This window comes from Adiantum capillus-veneris, chromosome 16, assembly GCF_014529385.1.
Source record: "Adiantum capillus-veneris isolate H3 chromosome 16, ASM1452938v2, whole genome shotgun sequence".
Taxonomy (NCBI): Eukaryota; Viridiplantae; Streptophyta; class Polypodiopsida; order Polypodiales; family Pteridaceae; genus Adiantum; species Adiantum capillus-veneris.
Genome location: NC_140946.1, coordinates 148,574,484 through 148,580,790, shown reverse-complemented (window position 1 = coordinate 148,580,790; position 6,307 = coordinate 148,574,484). Strand labels below are relative to the sequence as shown.

Here is a 6,307-nt window from a genome sequence, read left to right as displayed (position 1 = left end):
GTCAATGGAGTTTTGTCTTGTTTAAGTGGATCGAAGACCGAGCCAATAGTCCCTACTATCAATTTGGTAACTAGAGCTCAGGCTCAAGCAACTGCATGAAACATGTCAGTTGAGGGCAAGTAAAAACTACCAAATCAAACTAAATTCAAGAGTTTGATTAGCAGAACGCAAAGAAAATCCTAGAAAGCAAAAAGAGACAAAATGAAAGCTAAAAGGCTGAAAGAAACAATTGCCTTACAAATAGAGCTACGACAAACTAAAGAGAAGCTTAAACGTAAAAAGGAAACTAAGGAAAGGGTGGAAGGAGTGGTGTCTTCCAAAATATCATCACGTGGTTTAGTCCTAGTGGACAAACTACTAGAACCCTTAGAGGCTCTATTGCAAGCATACAAAGCTAGACTAAAGACCAACTAGACTTTGGACCAAAGTGGTTGACATTCCCGTATCTTGAATTCAAAACACACAAATTTGAAATATGCAAACGGCTCATAGAGATCACTCAAGCTCTAATGCAACCTGAAAAATCAAACACCCTCAGCCATGAGAAGAGAGAATACACCAAAATGATAGGGAAAGTGAGCACAAAGGAAACAAAGTGATCGATCAAATGAGACCTGGAATTAAAACACCATTGGATAAAGGGTAGTGGCAAACACCACTGATGATGCCAAATCACAAGGAAGATGCCCATTCTAGGAGTGGAGGATCCATGGTCACAAGCTTTATGGGAAACAATTAGGAACCGCAAGGATGGTAGTGCAACTTTTAGGTTTGAACCTATCAAAGATATCGATATGGATCATGAGTTTTATCTAGGAGATATACAGTCTTTATACAATTGATGCAGGGATGGAAATATCTACTGAGTATATACCTAAAACATTAAAGTATTTATTGTCTTTTGTAGGGGATCATGAAACAAAATCAAAGGTCAAGATTGTGCCGTCTCAATGGAATTGAGTTCCAACGATGATGGACACTAAGAGCCTCCTTGAATTGATGTCAAATCCTATACAGTATACAATAATTATCTCAAAACTTTTGCAGATTAGACCGCATTTATGGGTCAAAGTAGGCAAAAATCTCGAGAAGATGGGGCTAATAATTCCTCATCAAGATGTTTTTGTAGATGAACACATGGACAAAACTCTACCAGAGAAACCAAAGGCAAAACCTGTGCCTATAAACAAGATGGGTGACTACTCTGAAGGAGAATAAGGAAACACCACCTTGCCGCTAGAGCACCAGGGATTCGGGAGTGAAAACCATAGCTATACTTGACAATGGGGCTGGAGTGGCCATAACTACAAAATAAATATGCGAAAATTGGGGGAGATCAAATCTTAGAAAACACGGAGGAAGTTGCAACTTATAGATGGATTTGTGGAGAGACCTATGGGTATGCTAGAATACATCTAGTATCCTCATATAGAATCAAGTACGAGTATACCTTTGCCATAGTGGACTTTGGAAAGAGAAACAATTTTGATGTCATTTTGGGACGACCATTCATGCATGAGCTTAAAATGGTGCAAGATTGGGGCTACGACCACCTCTACGTGTGGCATAGGGATTTTACTTGAGGATCAACCTTAAGGACCATAGTTACATGGATGTTAGTCAAACTTGTATAGAGGAATTTGACTCAACATAGTCCATGGAAAGAAAATACCTGCTTGGTTACAGAACAAAGCATATATTTGGATGAGTTGAGTGTTTGAATGTGGGAGCATGATTAAAGAGGATTGATCCTAGATAGATCACTAGAAGATAAGGACTACTTCTACAAACCGTTTCCAAAAGATTCATTTGAGCCTTTTGGATGGGACTAAATACTGGCTACTCTAGATGTGTGCATGAACGAGATAACCACAATGAAATTCTATGACAAAGAGTGTTTTGACATAATACCCTTCCAAATGGCCGCGAGTGTTACCTTGGAATAGGGTTGGAAACCAAGGACACAAGGACTCAAGAAATGGTTGAATGCAAATGCATAATTGATGAGGTTCCTTCCAAGATATGAGCGATGAAAGTGATGAGGACTTCCAAGATTACGAGATGATGATTTTGAGATTGATATTGAGGACAAGCTATCAAGTAGCTTTGATGATGAAGAAAAACAAAACAAGGCCGAGGTGCTCTTCTATGATTTCCCCAACCAGAAGTCTAGAAGACAAAATAATATAGGTATCTAGCAAAATGTATGCAAAAAAAAAAAAATCAAGGAAAACTTATGCCTCTTTTGAAGAGCAAAATGCAGTATTTGATGCTTGTGGGAGCAAATGACCATGTCAGGGATAAAATCACACAAAAACTAGTGAAATCAGCTTCAACAAAAATTAATCCAAAGATATAAAGCAAAAAAAAAGAGACCAATGACATAGCTAAAAAATCATAAAAATGAACAAAGACTGAGCAAAAATGTGAATAACAAAAGCTGAAGCAAACCTTGAAATAGGTGTGGATAGCAGAAATGGATAGTGAAGAGGGATCGGAACAAAAGAATATTTTGATACCTTCATTAAAAAAATAATTTTAATAAGCATAGAAAATAATAAAACAATTCAATGAAATGAATCTTTGTAAAGTTCTTAAATAAATGGACTCTTTACAAATCAAAATACTAAAACAAGGTGAGGAATCATGAAGGCCTACTAAGTTTTTTTTTTTTTCAAAACTCACAATTTGTGAGTGGATTGTATTGAACACATCATAATATTATAGAACCAACCTCAAGCTTGTATTGAGCCTTGAGATGCAAAAGTTTAGATGGATGTTTGCCGCCTCACAGTGAGGCCTTTCACCACCAAATTTGAACAGAATTTCTAGGCTTTACTTATCGTCTGTTGACAACAAGGCATGAGTAGTCCTAGACCAATATTTTGGATTTTGCTTGCGCTCGATCATCCATATTAGCACTTTTCTTTCTTGTATAATCTTTGTGAAGCTTGCCACCTCAAGATCTCCTTCGAACACATGGCGGTTCCTTATCTGCCATACATTATGGAAGAAGAAGTACCTGACAGTTTAAGTGCTAATGAGGAGGGCACGACTTCCCAACTTCTTACCTCCAAGGAATAAATTAGTTTTGAAAAAACCAATTTTCCATGTCCTTTGTACCCACTTGCATATGTTCCCTACAATGCCTCTGATAGCCGGACATTCCATGAATAGATGGGCCAGATCCTCACTAGCTAACTTGCACCCCAAGCATCAATATGGCCCAATCCCTGTCTCTTGTATCTTCACCCCAGTCGGAAGAGCACCCCACATTACCTTCCATAGAAATACCTTCATGTACTGTGGCAACTTTGGCTTCCAGATGTTCTCCGTTACTTGCTCCCACCATTCCTCCGGCCATTATTTTTTCCATATATTGTTAAGGGGGCTAGACAAATTCTTCTTGTGCATCATTGTATTATATATGCAATTAGAATGGGGTTTCCATAAGAGACTGCTTTCGTGCCATCTTTAGGCATTCCATTCAAACCCCGATTCACAAATTGGCATCACTACATTGTTAAGTTCTTTTATTACTTTGTTGACGAGCTACTCTAACCATTAAGTTGGAACTGGGTTACCAAAAGGTCAATGGTTTTCCATCTCTTGCTGTCACCATCCCAGAAGTGCCCAAGTTGATTCAGTCCCTTATTATTCAATTTCCTGGCCTACTAGGGTAGGGGGGCTAGTACTGTCACACCAAACTCAAGGGGCCATCATTGAGGACTCATGCATATATTTTTTCATGCTAGGTTTGGCATGGCATAGCCTGCACGTAGAGATGCCATACAAAAAATTGGGGATCCATAAAGCAACATTTGGGGGCATTTTTAAAGGCTCCAGCTTCCCTGTTAAAAAAAGTCCCGTTAAAGGGATGCACTATCGCCCCCATTGCTGCCATGTTGACCCCCAATCCCGGAACACACACTATCGAGTATAGACACATCCAATAGTTGGTTGGTGCAGGAGGCTGTCCAAAGAAAGCGAGAAGAAGGAAGAAGAGCACCGCAGCCAGGTTCACTAACTAGTAGGGAGGTCCTTCGTCCACAATTTCCAAGTGAGTTACCAAACTCACTCATAGCAGTTTGCGTTTTGCTATTTTTGTGTATTGCTGCGTGTTGGAATATAATTTCTTGACTTCTGGTAGCTTGATTGAGCTGATTCCTCGCGCGTGCACACACACACACACTCACTCTCACACATACACACACACACACAAATTTTGATCAAGTATTAAAATTGACATTTAATAGTGCTAGCTTGATTGAGCTGATTCCTCGCGCGTACACACACCCACACACACACACAAATTTTGATCAGGTATTAAAATTGACATTTAATAGTGCTTGTAAGAAGTTTGTCTGTGTTTAAGATTGAGCTTGAGACAATATCTGAGATACAAATTGAGCGACGATTTTGAAATACCTGAAAAAAATTGAATGTGGGGTTGAGCTTGAGCTTGTTCTTGACAAAACTTGAGATTTAAATTGAGCTGAGATTCCAATTGGGTTGAAAATCTAAGATTCAAATTGAGTTGAAAATATGCACTCACGGTTGTTCTTGACAAAATCTGAAATGCAAATTCAGTTGAAAATCTGAATTCAAGGTTAAGCTTGTGAGCATGTGTCTTTCCTCAATGCTTTTTTCAAGTGAAGTGCTTGTAAGCGTGCTACCCTTCAAGCTTTTGGCCAAATGTTTGGCACATGTAGAGGATGTAGTGGTGCATGGGGAGTCTCTCCTTCCCAGAAGATGGCTCACATATGGTGTTCAAATTGGATTTGTTGAGCATCCCACTGTCTTTTTGATGCCCTTTTTAGGTTCTCTTCTTCCTTTTGTTGCTTTCGATGAAGACTTAACTCCATAGTCTCCTTGCGCTTTTGCTCCTTTTACTTTCGACGTTCCTCTTTAAGCCGGTCTAGTTGCTCTCTCTTGGCTTGCTTTGCCTTCATACTTTCAATGTATTGAGATGATGTAAGGATAAGAGAATTGGTATAGTCCACGAAGGCCTCTCCTTGCACTTGTCCTATTGTGACATTCTCATGTGGCACTTTGAGGATTTCAATCACACTAGGTAGGTCAGCCCCTAAAGTAGTCAAGACACTTGCCACATCACATGCTACATCATCCATTGGAGTGCATAGCACTTGACTACAATCTGGCTCTTCTTCTGAGTGTGGCACCTACTACAATCTAGCTCTTCTTCTGTTGTGTTTCTTGAAATGTGTACATCCATGTACTCACATGGCATGCATGAAAGGTCTATTACTTGATGGTTGAAAGGCCATATACTTGTGGCTCTAAAGCCTGCCATTATGTTACTTTCTGTGCAAGCAGTCCTTAAAGCATAAGAGGCTACTCCTGCTAGCTCACTTTTTGTGGTTTGAGTGGAAAAGGTTCTTAGCTGCCAGAGATTTCTTTCTTTTTGAAAGTTGCTTTTGAAGGGCTTGAAAGCAGCTACTTCAAGAGGTTGTACCTTATGAGAGGTGTGGGCTGGAAGGGTGACTATGTCTAGTCGCCATTGAGATGCTTTCTCAACCACCTCCAACCGGGTGTGGCTGCCATGGCCATCTACTATAAGTAGGTGACGTTGTGTTGGTGTAAGGGAGATGGCAACATAGCTTTGAAGTGATCAAGCCAAGCTTCAAACAATTGACCAGTCATCCATGCTTTGCCTTGCATTGACATTACAGCTCCATCCTCGCATTCCATCAGGTAGTTTTGCATTGCCTTCTTTCCCTTGAAGATGTAGTATCTAGGTAATGCACTCCCTGCTGCATTTACACAACACAAGATGGGCAACCATTCCCTAGAGTCGGGGGTGATCCATACACTACCTTAGAGCCCTTCTTAGCCTTTGTCTGCTTGCACTCCTGTCTTGTCCGCATTCCAAATGTTTTTTGGTGGCTAGTCATGCTCTCGGTACATGATGTGAAGGTTGTTGTAGAAGCTTTGAAGCACCTCTTGGATGTAATGCAATAGCTCTTGATTTATCAAGTACCTGTGATGTACGGAATGTTATCTCGGGATGGCAGCGCCTAAGTGAATCCCACCAGATTTTTCCTGGTACTCCATTTGTAAAAGGTGTTGCCCGCATTTGGCAGAGCTCAGCCACTTTAAGCTTTAAGCTACCAAGTGTCACCCCATGAGAGGCATCTTGCATTTGGAATGCCCAATTGATCGATGCTTTCTCTTCAAGAGGCGAAATAACTGTTTTGCTGGGCCTTTGTGCTTTGTCTTGGTCCTTCCCTCCATTCATGCCTTGATTGCATTGACACTCATGCCAAATTGATGACTGCATTCTCGT

At 40.4% G+C, this 6,307-nt stretch overlaps 2 pseudogenes; both read right to left on the bottom strand.

Moving 5' to 3' along the window:
• Positions 1 to 4,610: 4,610 nt before the first annotated feature.
• LOC147440042 (uncharacterized) lies at positions 4,611 to 5,236 on the bottom strand (annotated as a pseudogene).
• Positions 5,237 to 5,265: 29 nt separating this feature from the next.
• LOC147440041 (MFS-type transporter clz9-like) lies at positions 5,266 to 5,888 on the bottom strand (annotated as a pseudogene).
• Between the last annotated feature and the right edge of the window lie 419 nt (positions 5,889 to 6,307).